This window comes from Artemia franciscana, chromosome 14 (assembly GCF_032884065.1).
Source record: "Artemia franciscana chromosome 14, ASM3288406v1, whole genome shotgun sequence".
Lineage (NCBI taxonomy): Eukaryota > Metazoa > Arthropoda > Branchiopoda > Anostraca > Artemiidae > Artemia > Artemia franciscana.
In genome coordinates this window covers 22,228,306-22,246,814 of record NC_088876.1, presented here as the reverse complement: position 1 = coordinate 22,246,814, position 18,509 = coordinate 22,228,306, and the positions used below count along the sequence as shown (strand labels likewise).

Below are 18,509 nucleotides of genomic sequence, written 5' to 3'. Positions count from 1 at the left end.
AAAAGACATAGTAGTGGCATTTTAAAAAACCTCCCCCTCCCTAAAAAAGAACTATCAAATTTTTGGAGCTTTCCAATATTTTTCATTTTAAAAGTTTCCGCACTTTCTACTGTTTTGACAAATCCAGCCCTGGTGAATGTGTCCTTTTGTGAAAACTAATCAAACACGCGTGCCTCATAGATGGTACCGAGCATGAAGTTTTAATTTCTAATTTTTCATCATTAGTTGATGTCCAATTGTATTAGTTTAACGTGTTTCGAATAACGGATGAGTGACATATAAAATGTCGAGAAACTCTACTAGGAATTTTCCAGAAGGCACGTGCAGAAGGAGGTCCTTTGAGCCTATGCCCCTTCCAACGAAAAATCTGATATTCTTATTATCATATTTAATCTGATATTTTTATTATTCTTATTAATTTCTCATAGTCTCAACATAATTTGCCAATTTCTGGCATTTTTATTTTTTATTTTTGCCTCCTATCATTGTTTGCTCCAAAATAAAACCCTTCGTAAGTGTCTATTGTACAGAATAAAGTTAAGTGCTTATTTCTAAGAAAAGAAATGAACCTTTAAAAAATTAATGGTTTTAAATCACAACTTTGATACCTAATATCAATTATCAAAGAAGATCTCTGAGTTCTAAGGTGAACTAGCATAATCTTTGAAAAAAAAGGATCAGAAGCATAGGAAGAAAGCCTAAGCTGACAATTCATCCATATAAATGAAATTCTTATTCATATTTTTAACGGCTAATAATGAAAATTATGAAATCCACCTCTAGACCAATGAAAACAATCTTAGATTTTATTTGTATATTTTTTTATAACGCAACCTAGCTGTTTCATTAGGTTCCTTTTTAATGTCTTAACATATTACTACTTACGCAATACTCTTCATATTGATAATTTACTTTTTTTCTGGCTGGCCAATCTAAACTTTTGCTTCTATATTTTATCCTTGAAGTTTTGTATCGAATTAATGTCTTAAGCTTTTCTTATGTAGCACCTAACTAAAACCATTTAGTACTAAATCAGGTGAAAATGGACTAAAATGTACCAAGCGAATGCTATTGTTTTATATTCTTCGCAAATTTATCAGTTTCAGCCCTTTTTCAGCAAAAAAAGTTGCAAATTTTTTGCAAGAAATGGTATAAACATTTTAAAGGGGTTGCGAAAGACAGACAAACGGAGAAAAAAACAGAGGAGTGTATCTTGCGATAAAATTTGAAATTGACTCAGAGAACACTAGATCGTGATTGGTCAGACCCATTTTATTGTCCCTATTGCTGCAATCGGTGTTTTGAGGCAAAGACGAATGAAAAAAAATTACATTAGGCCCCATTGAAAAAAAGGTCTACTATAGGCTACAAAGAATGAGGAAGGTAAAAATGCAGAAGGCATTGCTTTAATAGATGTAGCCTACTCAAATTTTATTCGTTAGAAAAAAAAAAGTTTAGGAAATGATTGGGAAACCGTTTTTTTTTTCAAATTTAACAGCACCAAAACTCAAAATTGGTATATTTTCATTTCTATTGATATCTAATTGCATATCTATTTCTTTTCTATAGCTGGAATCTACAGCTGCCAACACTGCAGTTAAAATATTAGAGATATTGAGCCAATAAAGGAATCACTATAAATTTATGAAAGAACCTGTTTTTAAAGAAAATTGCTTTAAATGTCGTACCTAATGGAGAGGGGCATTATAGAACCGTACGCAGAAGGTTGTCCTAGGGCAAAGGCGCTTCGGAAACCACATGGTAATTGCGATTAGAAAGATGATCTCATGCATCCGTCGGGTAAATATAATCCCGTCGCGTAAATATAATCTGTTTAGAAAAAATTGAGTCTTGGCCCCCGAAATTCAGCCTATCGTCAATATAAAATTGTATGAGAGTTCCTAAATTATCTAGGTAGGTCCCCCTTCATCTTAAAAAAAAAAAAAAAGCAATAGGAACAATACGTGTTTAGACAGTTTAAAATAAAATACGCTTCTTACCCTCCAATAAGTAGCCACACCTAACAAGCCACCCTAGGAGGGAGAGGGATGGGTACTTAGTGCTCTTACATAAAGATTCAAAGCAGAGGTCATGTTGACTAATAAACAAAAAGTTCAAATGATTTTAGTATTATTAATAACCTACGTCTAAAATAATTAATGTAATGCCAATTTTTTGTTTAAACTAAACTATTTTGTAATTAAAGCATTCTGACTATATATGGATTCAATACAAAAAATAAAACGGTTTCTACTCTTAAAAGAATTTGCTTTACCTTTAAGATTCTTATATTTTAGGTTAAATTGCCTATTCTCAATAAAATTACAAAAAAAGGCACAAAAAACAAGACAAGACAAAGTTACCACAAAAATTTTATTTCGCTTTGTATCCGATTAAAGAAGGAACTTCTTGAAAGTACAAAAAGTAATAAAGGAAATATGACATGAGCATTTTCTGATATTTTCTTAAACATTCGAGCCAAAAAATGCTACAAAAATCTAATATCAACGTTTTCCAAGAGTTTGTTATCATCATCTAATTTTTGAAAGCAATTTCCAAGGTTCGTGGGCTTGAGCTGAATATATATATCTAGAAAAATATTAGAGACAAGGGAGATATTTGTTATTCGTCTTTCTAGAAAAGTTATCATTTCAGCTAAGATGAAACCCAAGGAAAGCCTTAAGGGGAAACATTTTGTTGAACATCATCATTCTTCTTGGATTTCCAAAGAATCCCCTAGCTTAAGAAAATGAGTTTTGGCAATATTCTTAGAATGAAATTAGGTCGAATGTGATCTTGGTTTCGTCATCTAGTTTCCCTAGAATAGGTGAATAGGAACTCCAGAAATGCGGGATTTCTTGGTTATATCGATGGTGCGGTATCTTAAGGCCAATAGTTCCAAAAGATTATTTATGTACTAGTCCTCAATTTTCGTATTAATTGATACTTCAAACAAAATTGTAATGTTTTTCTTTATCAAAAAATACATTGATAGCTTAGACTGTGAAATTTACGTCCATGGTTGACTCTGGTTAAGTTTCATATTTTCAGTCACTCGACATATTTTAAACATGTACTAGGTGGATAATTGCTTAAATAGGGGCTGTTCCAGCCGAAAAATCACCGAAATCTATATTTGTAGATGGAAAATCACTTTTAAACAGTTTATGGTAATGAATGATTGGTAAAAAGGGATCCGTGTCAACATTTAGAGTTCGTCCATATCAAACAGTTCGTGGTAACAAACTGTAGCAAGGAGCAACCCGGCTCAGTAGTAACCGAAACTCTAAAATATGAGATTTTGATACCAATAGTTACATAAAAAGAATTGCATTTTTATGATGATTTTAAATATATAAGTTTCATCAAGATCAAAAGTCATGAGCCTGAGAAAATTTGCCTTATTTTATAAAATAGGTGAACACAACCTCTAAAAGCCATAAAATCTTAACGAAAATTACATCATCAGATTTAGAGTATCGGAAAACCCTACTGTAGAAGTTCCAATCTACAAAAATCCTATCTCAAAAATGTGGAATTTTGTATTTTTTGCCAAAAGGATCACGGATGCGTGTTTATTTATTTATTTTTTCCCCCAGGGATGATCTTATTGACCCAGTGGTCCTAGAATGTTGCAAGAGGGCTCATTCTAACGGAACTTAAAAGTTCTAGTGCCTCTTTCAAGAGACTGAAAAAATTGGAGGGCAACTAGGCCCCCTCCCACTCATTTTTTCCCAAAGTCACCAGATCAAAATTTTGAGATAGCTATTTTGTTCACATAGTCAAAAAACCTAATAATTATGTCTTTCGGGACGACTTAATCCCCCACAGTCCCCGGGGAGGGGCTACAAGTTACAAACTTTGACCATTGTCTAAATATATTAATGGTTATTGGAAAGTGTACAGACGTTTTCAGGGGGGACTTTTTCGCATTGAGGGGAGGGATCGGGGGGAGGGGGTTATGTGGGACTATCTTTCCATGGAGAAATTTAATATGAGGGAAGAGAATTTCCATTAAAGGACCGCAAGATTTTCTAGCATTATTAAAAAAAAAACGAGAAAAAAAGCTTTTTTCAGCTGGAAGTAAGTAGCAGCATTAAAAACTAAAACGAGCATAAATTATTTCGTATGTAAGGGGGCTCATTTCCTCTACAATACCTCGCTCTTTACGCTAAGGTTCTTTTTTAGTAATTTCAACTATTTATTCTACAGCCTTTGTGATCCATTCCTCTTAAAGAATTGGGACAAAATTCAAGCTTTAATGTAAAGAGAGATGTATTGACTAGGGGGCAAACCCCTTCGTATACGTAAGAAAAATATACAAATATAGAAGTTCGTTGCGTAAGTTGCGAATATTTATTACTAATAAAAACGTTCTAAAAAAAATTAAAAGGCGTTAGTTGCCTTTTTAAGTAGCCAAAAATTGGAGGGCAACTAGGCCTCCTCCCCCATCCCTTTTCTTTTATCAAAATCGTCCGATCAAAACAATGAGAAAGCCATTTTAGTCAATTAAAATTAATATACGAATTTCGTTTTAATTATTCATGTGCGATGAGCCAAAATCAACACATGCATTAGTTCAAAAACGTTCAGAAATTAAATAATTGTTTTTTTAATGCAAGTAAGGAGCGACATCAGAAGTTAAAATGAATAGAAATTATTCCGTATAAGAAAGGGGTTGTCGCCTCCTCAACGCCTCGCTCTTTACTCGATTTTTTTATTGTTTTAACAAGTAGAGTTGTGAGAAAGAGTCAGACTTTAGCGTAAAGAGCGGGGCGGTAAGGAGGGGACAACCCCTCTCATATACGGAATTATTTCTGTTCGTTTTAAGTTTTAATGTCGCTCGTTACTTGCAATAATTTTTTTTTTTTATTTAATTGAATTAAGCAATGAACATGGGAGCTAAAAGTGGCAGCAGCACCTCATTTAGTGAGAAAAGTAATTGTGAAGTAATTGTGGCAGCTTAATATCTAAAAGAAAGAGAAGCCTTGTTTAAATTTTTTTAGCCTATTTTTAAGTAGTAAATAATATCACATCTTAACATTTTACTATTTTCCGTATTTCAAACGCAAATCACAGTTTTGACTCCAGCCAAAATGGGCCACAAGATAATTACCCCAAGAATTATGAAAAAGTTATTGTGTTTAAGATATAGAAAAATAAAAAATTCTAGGTCACCCTTCTACCGATTGTTTCGCTTCTTTAGCAGTGTATTAAACCTTAGTATTTAACTTGATGACAAATACTACTGATTTATTTGCTTAACTTTTAACAAAAAATAACAAAATTTTTACTATTTTTTTTCTTTCTGGAATCCCTATACACTAGCAAAATTTATTTTAAGCCTCATTTACAATGACATTTTACGAAATTTAAAACAATTTTACGAATTTTTACAAACACCAGGCTTTAGCTACCGCTAATCTGACCCAATCAAAATTTTTCAGCTAATCCCAATGCTCACTGAAAAATTTTATTGTCTCACAATGTAAATGCCCTTAGAATCACAACGTAAATTATATTCTTTAACTATAGGGTTCTAATTCATTCTCGAACCCTATAGTTAAAGAATGGCCTATATGTTTGATTAAATTAAAAAAAAAGGTTTTTTTTCAACTGAAAGTAAGGAGCAACATCAAAACTGAAAACGAAAAGAAACTATTATTTATATGAGGGATATCACCCTCTCCTCAATACCTCGCTCTTTCAACCAAAGTTTGATTTTTCGTTCCAGTTATTTTAGAATGACTCCTGAATCACAAAGGCCGTTTAATTAGAATAATAAGCTATTTTAAAAGTTCTAAGAAAATTTTAGCGAAAAGAGCGAGGTATAAGAGAGAGAGTCCCCCCTCATATACGTAATAATTTCTGTTCGTTTTAAGTTTTAATGTTGCTCCTTACTTTCAGTTGAAAAAAAATGTATTTTTAAAATTCAATTTCTGATCGTTTTCTAAATGATTATGGAAATCTGGCTCCCCCTCCATGGAAAGTTCCCTTTTCCCACGACACATTTCACCATGGAAAGATCCTACCGCACAACCCCCCCCCCCTCTCCACCAGACAAATCCCCTTTAAAAACGTCTGTATACTTCCCAATAACCAATACTATACGTAAATAATGGGTAAAGCTCTTAGCTTGCAGCTCTTCTTCCAGTCACTGCGGGGGACAAGTATCCGCAAAGACATAGCTATCAGTTTTTTCGTTTTATTTTTATTTTAGTGATTAGATTTCTAATCGTTTTAAGTTTTATGTTACGCCTTATTTTCAGTTGAAAAAAACTTCTTTTTTCATTTGATTTCTGATTGTTTTTAAATAATGCCGGGAAATCAACTGCCCACTTCATGGAAATTCTGCTCCCCCATAAAAATTCGCCCATGGTAAGAGCCTCCCACGTAACCCAGTCCCCCAGACCCCATCACCAGAAAAAAATCTCCATAAAAACGTCTGTATACTTACCAATACCCAATGCTATAGTAAACAATTGGCAAAGTTCATAGCTTACAGCCCTTTCCCCGGGGATTATGAGCGATTAAGCGGTTCTCAAAGATATAGTTATTAGATATTTTGACTATACTGAACAAAATGGCTATCCCAAAATTTTGATCCAGTGACTTTGAGAAAAATAAGCATGGGAGGGGCCTAGCTACCCTCCATTTTTTGGTCCCTTGAAAAGAGCACTAGAACTTTTAATTTTCGTTAATATGAGTCCTTTTACAAAATTCTAGGACCAATGAGTCGATATGATCATCCCTGGGGAAAAAAACAAAACGAATAAAGATGCATCCGTGATCTTTCTTTTGGTAAAAAAAAAAAATCCATATTTGTGCAGATAGGAGCTTGAAACCTCTACAGTAAGTTTATCTGATACGCTGAATCTGATGGTGTGATTTTGATTAAGATTCTGTGAATTTTAGGAGGTGTTTCCCTTTCTTCGAAAATAAGGTAAATTTTTCAGGCTCGTTACCTTTGATGGGTAGGACTAAACTTGGTGAAACTTATATATTTAAATCAGCGTAAAAACTCGATTCTTTTGATGTATATATAGGTATGAAAAGTTCCATTTTTTAGACTTTCGGTTACTATTGAGCCGGTCTCTCCTTACCTCCAGTTCATTACCACGAACTGTTAAGTAATGTATATTTTTCCCTCTACTGCACAGCTAGAAACCTGATGTAACGAGCAGGAGCTTGAGGATATAGCAGCTACCTTTATATTCAGGGATAATTTATGGTCAACTTTCATGTACAAATTCAGTTCTTAAAAGTAAAATAATTAAAATCAACCCTGATTTAAGTTAAAGAAGAGTCTAGAAATTGAATCCCCAAATCAAACCTGGGTTTTTGTCAAAAATATTTTTTTCGTAGTAGTAACACAAAGTCTGTAAAATTTTTAGGCCTTTTGAAAAACATAGAGCAGCTTTTTCTAACCTGAGAGTCGCACTTCCTTAGAGAAACGAGGACTGGTCAAACAGTTCGTGGTAACGAACTGTAAGTAAGGAGTAACCCAGCTCAATAGTAACCCGAAACTCTAAAAAAATAATTTTTATACCAATGGATACATCAAGAGAATTGGATTTTTATGCTTATTTTGAATATATAAATTTCATAAAGTTTATTCTCACCCATCAAAAGTTACGAGCCTGATAAGATTTGCCTTGTTTTAGAAAGGGAGGAAACGGCCCTAAAGTAATAGAATCTTAATTAAAATCGTACCATTTATATTCAGCGCACCAGCGAACCCTACTGTAGAGGTTTCAAGCTCCTATCTGTAAAAATGTAGAATTGTGTACTTTTTTGCCAGAAGAAAGATCACGGATGCATGTTTTTCTTTTTTTTTTCTTTTTCCCAGGGGTGATTGTATCAGCCCAGTGATCCTAGAATATCGCGAGAGGGTCGATTCGAACGGAAATTGAAAGTTATGGTACCCTTTTCAACTGACCGAAAAATTGGAGGGCAGCTAGACCCATTCAATGCTCATTTTTTCCCCTCATCACTTGGATGCTTTGTTAATTACAACATATACGTGGATACAGATTCCATTTATCTAGAAAGAAGACGTCAAATTTGAATTAAAAAGTAATGAGAAAGAAAACGTCCTTGAATTACCTTTTGATACTTCTTCGAAACCAAAATTTGAGAATGTATTTCTAATTCAATTTTGGCAATATATTTACGGTGAATAAATATTTTGTCAAATAAAACTTTGAAAGTATTGGTGCTGTTCGCAAGATCTTATTTATACGAAGTAGGATCCTCAGCACTAGCATGAATGAAACCGAAATGTCGTGATCGTTTGGTTGTAGAAAAGGAGCTTCATACAGTCGTCCCATCATTGACGCTGAGATTTGATAAACTGTGTACTATTAGGCAAGCATAGTCATCTCATTAATAGACAACAATATTAAATTATTATTCGTTTTCTTTTTGTAACACTTTATCTAAGTGCAGTTTTCAGAACTAAAAATTTTTGGGTTTTTACGAATTTGTAAAATGGAACGAAGACTCCACATGAACAAAAATTTTAAAGAAGTCGTGATAAAATAAAGGTTGGAAATCACTTGATCAAGCTTGATAGTTTGATCAAGCAAATTTCGAGTTGTGGGTTGAAGAGTTGAGTGGGTTGAGTTGAAGGTTTAACTAAAAATATTCAAGCTCTCGGCTCGGAACTGTTGGAATTTGCTTTGCAAAGAATTTTAATGATATTTTGTTTCATTTCATTCCACAAAAGACAAGCATAAAATAAAAAAGTACTTGATACTCTTGTCTAGTGTATATTTAGTCTAACACTGAATTTGTGCATTATGTAGCCTACAGCTTTAAAGGGTAATAGGCACAATTGACTGTCTAGTAACCGACCCCTTGCTATGCCCTCGGCTTTCATATACAATATAGATGATGAAACTTCAAACAAGAATAAAATTAATTTAGAGTTTCTTAAAGTTCAATTTTTGTGAAGAAATTTTGCGAAAAATATTTGTGAACATTCTTGCATTTTTTTTTTCACGGATATTGACCGGATGAGTTTTTTTTTCAAGAGGATCGTGTTTAATTGTTCTTCCAAATATAACAACAGACAAATTACTAACAAATTTAAAGAAAAAGAAAAACAAAGTAATTATTCGACTTCAGTTGCCATGACCGTCTAAGAATCACCTTATTTGTGAATTTGACAATAAAAAAATATGACTAAGTGATTTATGTGGCAATGTTGGTAGTAGCTGGACGGTGGACGGTGGAACGTATACATTATCTAGGCTGCTTGAAACATACACATATTTGTGCTTTCCCAACAATTTCTAGCTATTTTGACTATTTTTTCAAGTCCACCTCTCCTCCGAAATAGATTTATGGGAACATGGCTTGGTGTGTATTATTTATAACGTATTTAGTCTTTCTAACGAATACAAGGTGTGGTAAGTTGTTCATATGCTAGCTGTTTCTAATTCCTCGAAGCTTCTAAAGGAGGTTTCTTATGAATTCATAATTCAGTTGTCTTTTGAAGAAGAAACCTATACTTTTCTTTGGAATAGAAACTCGTGGAATATAAAGAGACACTAAAAATTCAGACTATTTTACTGTGACAACAGTATTCAAGTTTAGCAATTTACTATATGCAGCTATGCTAGCTTGTGGTCCACGACAAAATCGTTATGATTCAAATGGGACATAACTAGGAGTCTTCCTAAGCACGGGAAGGGAGGAAAATCAAGTAAATAAGTGTATCGATCGGAATGAGGGGTGAAGACAAAAGCTTCAATTTTCCACGCATTAATTCGAGTTGCCATGCAAATGCATTTGAGAAGCCTCACTATCTAACTCAAAGCTGGTAAACATGTATAATTCTACAAAAAAAAGACATGAAAACTGTTTTAGAATAATTTGGTAATGAGTATTCATTTCAAAGTTTGACTGCACGTGACGCAATATCAGCCTCAGATTTGTCATCAATAGGCTCAGAAGCTCTTAAATCCCCGTTTTGGAGGAGTTCAATAGGTCTTGACAAATCCACTACCTGAGAAGTAGGCTGCGTCTTGCACCCACGATGCACGTGAAGAAGTGTTTTATTTCGGGGATAGCTAGGTCAGAAACCTTTAATAGCCAGCCATTTGTTAGTAAAATCGAAAAGCATTTATAAAAAGTACACTAAGCACATTTCGATAAGTTTCGTTTATCGTGGTTTCTAATGGTTGATATTTAATCCTTTCAAGCCATTCTTTATAATAATCTACAAGTTTTCGTGTGTCAGAAAATATAGACTATACTCTGCAGCTATTTGCAAATTTGGGGTGGATGGAATCGGAGAGGGTTCATGGACCTCAATCTGGGCTGCTCATCAGCCTAACAGACTCAAAACCCTTGTATAACTTTAATTTTAACAAGGTGTAGCATGACAATCTTCTATTTGTAGGTTGATTAATCTCATGGATATTTTCATAATATAAAGCACTTGCCCCTGAGACTGCACGCATTACAACACGCCTATAGCGATGTTTGTTTCTTAACAAACATTGTTTTGATTAAAACTTATATCATGAAATATATGGGACCTTGAGGGTGTTTAGTGGTACTCAGGCGTTAGAAAGATGTCCGGTTAACCTTTGATAAGTTTCAGCCCTTACGAAGGGCACTAAAGCTGTGACATCTTGACTATAACTGTTGTTTATTGGGTCAACACTAGTCGCCAGCTATGACACAGGCAATTTTACTTTCCTTTATTATTTAATATCTTGGTATTGGTGATTGCTATTAATTCTTAGTAAATTTAGATTATTGAACTAGTCATGGTCGATTAAATAGATGTTATTAATCGGCCGATACTTAATTTATTATCTTAAAGTCGATGTTATCAAATATTGCTTCTATTTTCTTTCATTATGATAGCCTGCTTGTCGTGTACAGCATCAGCCTCGTTAGAAAAGTGGTCATGCTTAGTAGACATCCACCATACGGCTAATATTGCGGTAAAGTTCATTTGTGATGCAAATAAATGTTATATTTAGATAAAGGGTGCAATTATGGGCATGTATTTGCGCATTAGAGGGGTGGGGTGTATCATCTGTAAATATATAGGTTCTAAAAAATTTGTGAATTTCTTAGGAAAACTGCAAGAACGAGGACAGAAGTAAAGATAAAGGTTCTCCCTCTGCAAAATGTGTTAACCATGATTAGTCTGCATATTATGGAGTAAGAATTGTTTTCTTAACATGTTTCCTAATGTCCAGCTGGGCTCTTAGGCTTACAATACTGGTTGGCTAATTTAAAGATTTGAATATATACACACTGTCAAATTAGCCATCTGATGATATCTCAGTAATATATACACTATCAAGTTAGCCATGTAGTGGTATCTCATGCTTAGCACATCATACTAGAAGTAAAGAGTAACGTTTTCCATGCTCCGTATTTATTTAAGCATTAATACTAACATACTTGATCTCCACAATACGTCTGCAAACTCTTGATAGTGAAAAAAAAGAGAGTATTTAAACTTCAAGGATCCTTCTGAACATTGTAGGCCAAGGGTATCCTATTATCTTATCGCAATTATGGTTACTGATGTATCTGCGTATCATCTTAGTTTCTCAAAGTTTTCACTACCATCAATTCAGTTTTTCTATTTTCCTTTGAAATTCTAAAAAAAATTAATCCCTAATAAAAGATACTTTGTCTAAAATACGTCATGTAATTCATATAAATAAGAAAAGGTCTCTGTTAAGAAGGTATCCTATTGGACAACAGCCAATAGCCGCGCCTAATTCACATTATTTCTCAACACATAGCCAATAGACGGTAAGATGTGACTTTTTCCGACACCTGACAAAGAGTGATATTTCCAAAAAAAAAAACATAAATTGGACACTGTCAAATATTTCTTCTTTGTAGCCCACGCAAAATGAAAGTTAACCTGCTCAAACACTGTATAGAGACATTAGATTTTGGCTAGGAGCCAGAATATATTTAATATTCTACCGGTCATGTTGACATATGATTACGGATATGCTAGTCAAATTCCTTGGCAAATTAAATGTTAATTGGGCCCTTCCCTTAATAGGCTAGATGGGACTTCCAAGGTCATTAAATCAACTGATATTTTCACTAGTAATGAAAATTGGTAATCAAATTAGGTAAAGGTGCAGAGTAGCGGCTCTCTTGAAGGAAACACATTAATAAATCAGAAGTAGCTCTATTGTATTCCTTATTTTATGCTCCAATTCAGCATAATAGACGTTATCCTGACAATAAATGCTCCCTGATGGGCCCACGAATAGCCCTAATAACATCTTTCTCTGTTGTTGTTTTAATCGTTTGGCCCGTAGTATAACAGGTATCTGCTGTGTATACACAAAGGGTTTTTTTTTTTTTTTTTTTTTTTTTTTTTTTTAGTTAAATAGATATCCTAAAGCTATGTATGGAACCATTAGGGAAATATGGGAGTTCAATTGTCATAGTCGCGAATTTAACCATAAAAAAGTGCTTAAAATTTGCAATCTAGTTTATATATTTAGATATATATACAGCTCTCTGCTACTACTACAACTAGTAACAACTATACTAAACATAGACCAACAATATAGTACTTTTTCGTGCCCAAGTTCACCGCTTAAAGAACGGATGCCTTCAACAATATAATCATTTTCATATGGGGTTCCCATCCACCCTTTTGCGGCACAAATGGGAATTCCCATTAATGGCTCATGCAAAGTTCTTTCTTCTGGAAAGTGTGGATTCATTTTATTCGGAAAAAAGTTGTACAGTAGTATATATGTATATATATATATATATATATATATATATATATATATATAGTATATATATATATATGTATATATTTCTCCTTTTCTCCTTCTGTCTCTTTTTTTTTTATGTGTTTGTGCTGTTGCATTGGTGATTTCTCTTTTCATAATATATATATATACATATATATATATATATATATATATATATATATATATATATATATATATATATATATATATATATATATATATATATATATATATATATATATATATATGTATATATATATGTGTGTGTGTGTGTGTGTGTGTGTGTGTGTGTGTGATATATATATATATATATATATATATATATATATATATATATATATATATATATATATATATATATGTGTGTGTGTGTGTGTGTGTGTGTGTACATATATATAAGACTGATATAAATATAGACTGACATTTCAGATTGCATAAGTTCCAAAAAACGCCGAAATTAGGCGAATAATAAGACAATATAACAAATGTAGAAATATTCATCTGAACGCTAACGTTTGAGTTGTTTGAGGGGGAATGCCTTAGCTGATATTGGCTGAGGTATTTGGAATCAACTGACTAATGGGACCTATTAGAAGCGCTTTAAGTATGTTGGAATTATCAACCATTGATTCACGAATGTTTACAGATTACTGTAATGTTATTAGTAGATACAGAATAAAGTCAATTTTAAGCAGAACGAAATACTTTTAGACAATCTTTAACTTATTTGTCACCTTTTTTGGGGAAAAATTTTTCTTGAAACAACATTGTAAAAGTTTAAAGGGGTTGATTACTACAGAGTCAAATTGATGGCAAAGAACAAAACCAAAATGTTTTCCCTGCAACATTTTGCCTTTGAAGATGGGCAAAGGTTGCTGAAACATTTTGCAGTGCCTGGGTAATGTAAATCCAGTTCTTCCCAAGAAGGGTGTTTTACGATGGGTGATGATTCGTTAGCTTTTTTTCCGTTTTTTTTTCCAAACAGTTCCTGATAACAGACAAAGTAAAGAACTACCCAAACCAAAGCTAATTAAGCCTCTAAAAAAGGAATTTTGGTACCTATATGTTGCCTACATCAAAAGAACCATCTTTTATGATGAGTCCGAATATGTAAAATTAATTAAGTTTGCTGGATGCCTCCTCATCAACATAAAGCATGACGAAATTGACTTGTTCTCACAGCTCTTCTTTTTAAAACAATAAAAACTTTATCGTAAAGAGCGAGGCGTTGAGGAGGGGACAATCCTTTCATATACAGAACAAAATCTGTTCGTTTTAAATTTTAATGTCGCTCCTTACTTGCAGTTAAAAGAAACTTATTTTTTTCATTTAATTTCTGAACGTCTTTGAATAAATGCATATTTTGATTTTGGCTTACCACGGATGAATAATCGTCAATACTTTGCTCTTTACAATAAAGCTTGAATTTTGTCCTAATTCTTTAAGAATGACCCCTGAATCATAATGGCCGTAGAATTAAATAGCTGAAATGACCAAAAATACTTCAGCGTAAAGAGCGAGGTATTGTGGAGGAGACGATCCCTTATATACGTAACAATTTCTATTCGTTTTAGCTTTTAAAGCTGCCGCCTACCTCCAGCTGAAAAAACTTTTTTTATTTATTTTCTCATTGTTTCTTTTAAATAATGCTAGAAAATCCTAGGGCCTCTTCATAGAAATTCTCTTCCCTCATGATAAATTCCTCCATGGAAAATCCTCCCTCGTAGCTCCCCGACCGACACCCCCAACCACCTCAACAGGAAAAAGTCCTCCTAAAAACGTCTGTACACTTCTCAAAAACCATTACTATATGTAAACAATGGTCAAAGTTTTTAATTTGCAGCTCCTCCCTCGGAGACTGTGGGAGACAATAACATCCCAAAAGACATAATTATTAGGTTTTTCGACTATGCTGAACAAAATGGCTATCTCAAAATTTTTATTCGGTACTTTTGGGAAAAAATGAGCATGGGAGGGGGCCTAGGTACCCTGCAATTTTTTTGGTCACTTAAAAAGGGCACTAGTACTTTTAATTTCTGTTAGAATGAGCCCTTTCGTGAAATTTTAGGAACACTGGGTCGATACGATTACCCCTGGGGAAAAAACAAGTAAACAAAAAACAAACTATATCTATGTTGCATGGGCAACGTGAGGTGTTGCGGCAAACTTTGTTCGGCTTCACCGAGTAAAGTGTTGCGAGAGCAATAATTTGGTTTTGTTTCCTCGCTTCGATTAAACGCTGAAGTTTTTAATCTGTAAGGATCATAAAATAAATACTAGATACACCAACTCTCAAAAGTTGCAAACCCCTTATTGCAACTAGTAAAAGGTTCAAACCCCTCATCGCTTAGGATGATTGTCGCCTAACAGCCGATTATTACCTAAAAGTCCCCCTCTATGTCTTACCACTGGAACCAAATTGGTCTTACCATCAAATACATCGGAAACAAGTAATACGTACACCAACTAGAAAAGGTTGCAAACCCCTCATTGCCGAAGATGATTTTGAGCTAACAGCCGACTGTTGCTTAAAACTCCCTATATGTCACTATTGGTATCGGCCTATTTTTGGTTTCAGTGTATACCTTACTATTGAAGTGGTCAACCCCTTTAAACTTTCAAACTGGTATATCTCATGAAGAAATTTTGCTACCAAAAAATGAATGAATATACTTTAATCAGCTCATCAACAGCTATTGACTGCCGTCGAAAAAAAAATCAATATTTCTTAGTTCAAAAGTTCACTTTTTTGCCGTAGGCCAAGTTTATAACGTCATCACTTAGAAAGGAGCAAAGGATAAACTCAAATTTCTTTAGCAATGACAGAACTTTTAAAGTTTAAGAAAAAATAAAATAAAATGAACACACATCCGTGATGTGGCAAAAATGCGAAATTCCACATTGTCTCAGATAATAGCTTAAAACCTCTATAGCAGGGTGTTCTGATACGCTGAATCTCATGGTATGATTTTCATAAGGATTCTATTAATTTTAGGGGGTGTTTCCTCCTTTTTTGAGAATCAGGAATGTTTTCTCAGGCTTGTAGCCTTTAATGAGTAAGACTAAGCTTAATGAAACTTATAGATTTGAAATTAGCATTATAAGTCGATTCTTTTGGTATATCTATCGGTATCAGAATTCCGGCTTGTACAGTTTCGATCAGTATTGAGCCGGGTCGCTCTTTTAGTTATTAAATAAAAAAAAACAAGTTTTTTAAATGAAAGTAAGGAGCGACATTAAAACTTAAAACGACCAGAAATTACTCCGTATATGAAAGGGGCTTTTCCTCCTCAACGCTTCGCTCTTTACGCTAAAGTTTGAATCTTTCTCTTAACTCTACTTCTTAAAACAGTAAAAAAAACTATAGGGCAAAGAGCGGGGCGTTGAGGAGGAAAGCTCCTTTCATACACGGAGTAATTTCTGTTTGTCTTAAGTTTTAATGTCGCTCCTTACTTTCATTTAAAAAAAAACTTGTTTTTTTTATTTAATTTCTGGACGTTTTTTAATTAATTCATCATTTGATCTTGGCTCTCAAGACATAAATAATTAAAACGAAATTTGCATATTATTTTTTTTTGGCTAAATGACTATCTCATAGTTTTATTCGGAAGATTTTGAGAAGATAGGAGCGAGGGAGGAAGCCTAGTTGCCTTCCAATTTTTTGATTACTTAAAAAGGCAACTAGAACTTTTAATTTTGTAAGAACATTTTCATTAGTAGAAAATATACGTAATTTACGAATTAACTTACGTAACGAACTTCTATATTCGTATGTTTTTATTGCGTATATGAGGGGTTTCACCCCTCGTCGATACCTCGCTCTTTACACTAAAGCTTAAATTCTGGCCCAATTCCTTAAGAATGACCCTTGAATCACAAAGGCCGTAGAATAAATAGTTGAAATTACTGAAAATACTTTAACGTAAAGAGCGAGGCATTACGAGGAGGTAAACGCTTCATATTCGTAATAAATTCTGCTTGATTTAAGTTTTAATGCTGCCCCTCACTTTTCGTAGAAAAAAACTGTTCATTTTATTTTTTCATTGTTTTTTTTTAATAATGCTAAAAAATACCGCGCCCCCTTCATTGAAAGTCTTCCCAATTAGAGATTTCCCATGGAAAGATCCTCCCACCTAGCCCCCCAACCTCAATTCTCCCTACCAAACCAAAAAAATCCCTGAAACCGTCCGTACACTTCCTAGTAACCATACTATATGTAAACACAGGTCAAAGTTTGTAACTTGCAACCCCTCTCACGGGGACTGCGGGGGAGCAAGTCGTCCCCTAAGACATAGTTATTAGGTTTTTCGACTATGGTGAATAAAATGGCTATCTCAGAATTTTTATCTGATGACTTTTGGGAAAAATGAGCGTGGGAGGGGGCCTAGGTGCCCTCCAATTATTTTGGTCACTAAAAAGGCCACTAGAACTTTTGATTTTCGTTAGATTGAGCCCTCTTGCGACATTCTAGGACCACTGGGTCGATACGATCACCCTTGAAAAAAAAAAAAAAAAATAAATAAACACCCATTCGTGATTTGTCTTCTGGCAAAAAATGCGAAATTCCGCATTTTTGTAGATAGGAGCTTGAAACTTCTACAATAAGGTTCTCTGATACGCTGAATCTTATGGTGTGATTTTCGTGAAGTATGACTTTTATACTTCACGAAAATCACACCATTGTAAATCATGACATTGTATGAATTTTAGGGGGTGTTTTTCCCTATTTTCTAAAATGAGGCAAATTTTCTCAGGTTCGTAACCTTTGATAAGTAAGACTAATCTTGATGAAAGTTATATATTAAAATCAGCATTAAAATGCAATTTTTTTTATGTAAATATTGGTATCAAGATTCCATTTTTTAGAGTTTCGGTTACTGTTGAGCCGGGTCGCTCTTTACTACAGTTCGTTACCACGAACTGTTTGATAGTTCGCTACAACAAACTCTTTGATAAACAAAAGAAAAACTCCTTTTAAACTGAAAGTAGGTAGTAACATTAAAATTTAAAAGGAAAAGAAGTTATTAAGTATACGAGGAGGTCGCCCCCTCCTCAACACCTCGCTCTTCAAACTAAAGTTTTTCGTCATTAAAAAAAAGTAACTTATTGTTCTAATTAAACGACCCTTGTGTTTCAGGAGTCGTTTTTAAAGAACTGGGAAAAAATTTAAACTTTAGCGTAAAGAGCAAGCAAGGTGTTGAGGAAGAGGCAGCCCTTTAGTATATATAATAATTTTTGTTCGTTTTTAGTTTTAATATTGCTCTTTACATTCATTGAAAAAACTTTGTGGAGGGGAGGGTGACAATTTCCGTAGGGAGAGAGAAAATCCGCCTCCCCACGGAAATATCATTTGAACCGCCCAATCCTCGTGAAAACGGCCCAGGACAACTACCCTTAACACCTCCACGCCTAAAATTGAGTCAATAAAGAGAAAGCAAGACATATAAAGAAATTTCGTACAGGAATTCTGGCAAATTTCCCAGAACACAATTCCTCCTGAAAATTTCACCCCTTGAAAATTATCTCTCCATGGAAAATTCTCCCCGCGCAAATTTCCCCCCTCCCTACCCAAAAAATGTATACATACTTCCCAAAATACTACTTTTATACAAATATTGTACGTAAATAATGAGCAGATTTTTAACTTAAAGACCTTTCCCCAGGGGCTATGGGGTCCAAGTTGTCTCCAAGACTTAGTCATTAGACCTTTCAACTATGCTGAACAAATAGAAATCTTAGAAT

At 33.9% G+C, this 18,509-nt stretch overlaps 1 long non-coding RNA gene across 5 annotated transcripts in view; it reads right to left on the bottom strand.

Annotated features, from left to right (window-relative positions):
- LOC136035455 (uncharacterized) overlaps positions 1-18,509 on the bottom strand; it is a 132,582-nt gene that overhangs the window by 13,951 nt on the left and 100,122 nt on the right. Inside the window, exon 5 of one of the 5 annotated variants that reach the window (XR_010619433.1) lies at positions 11,427-11,632. The exons of 3 other annotated variants lie outside the window; for them this stretch is intronic. This is a non-coding gene — a long non-coding RNA (uncharacterized LOC136035455). The remainder of the gene's footprint in view (positions 1-11,426; positions 11,633-18,509) is intronic. One more of the 5 variants, XR_010619431.1, reaches the window with a different exon arrangement.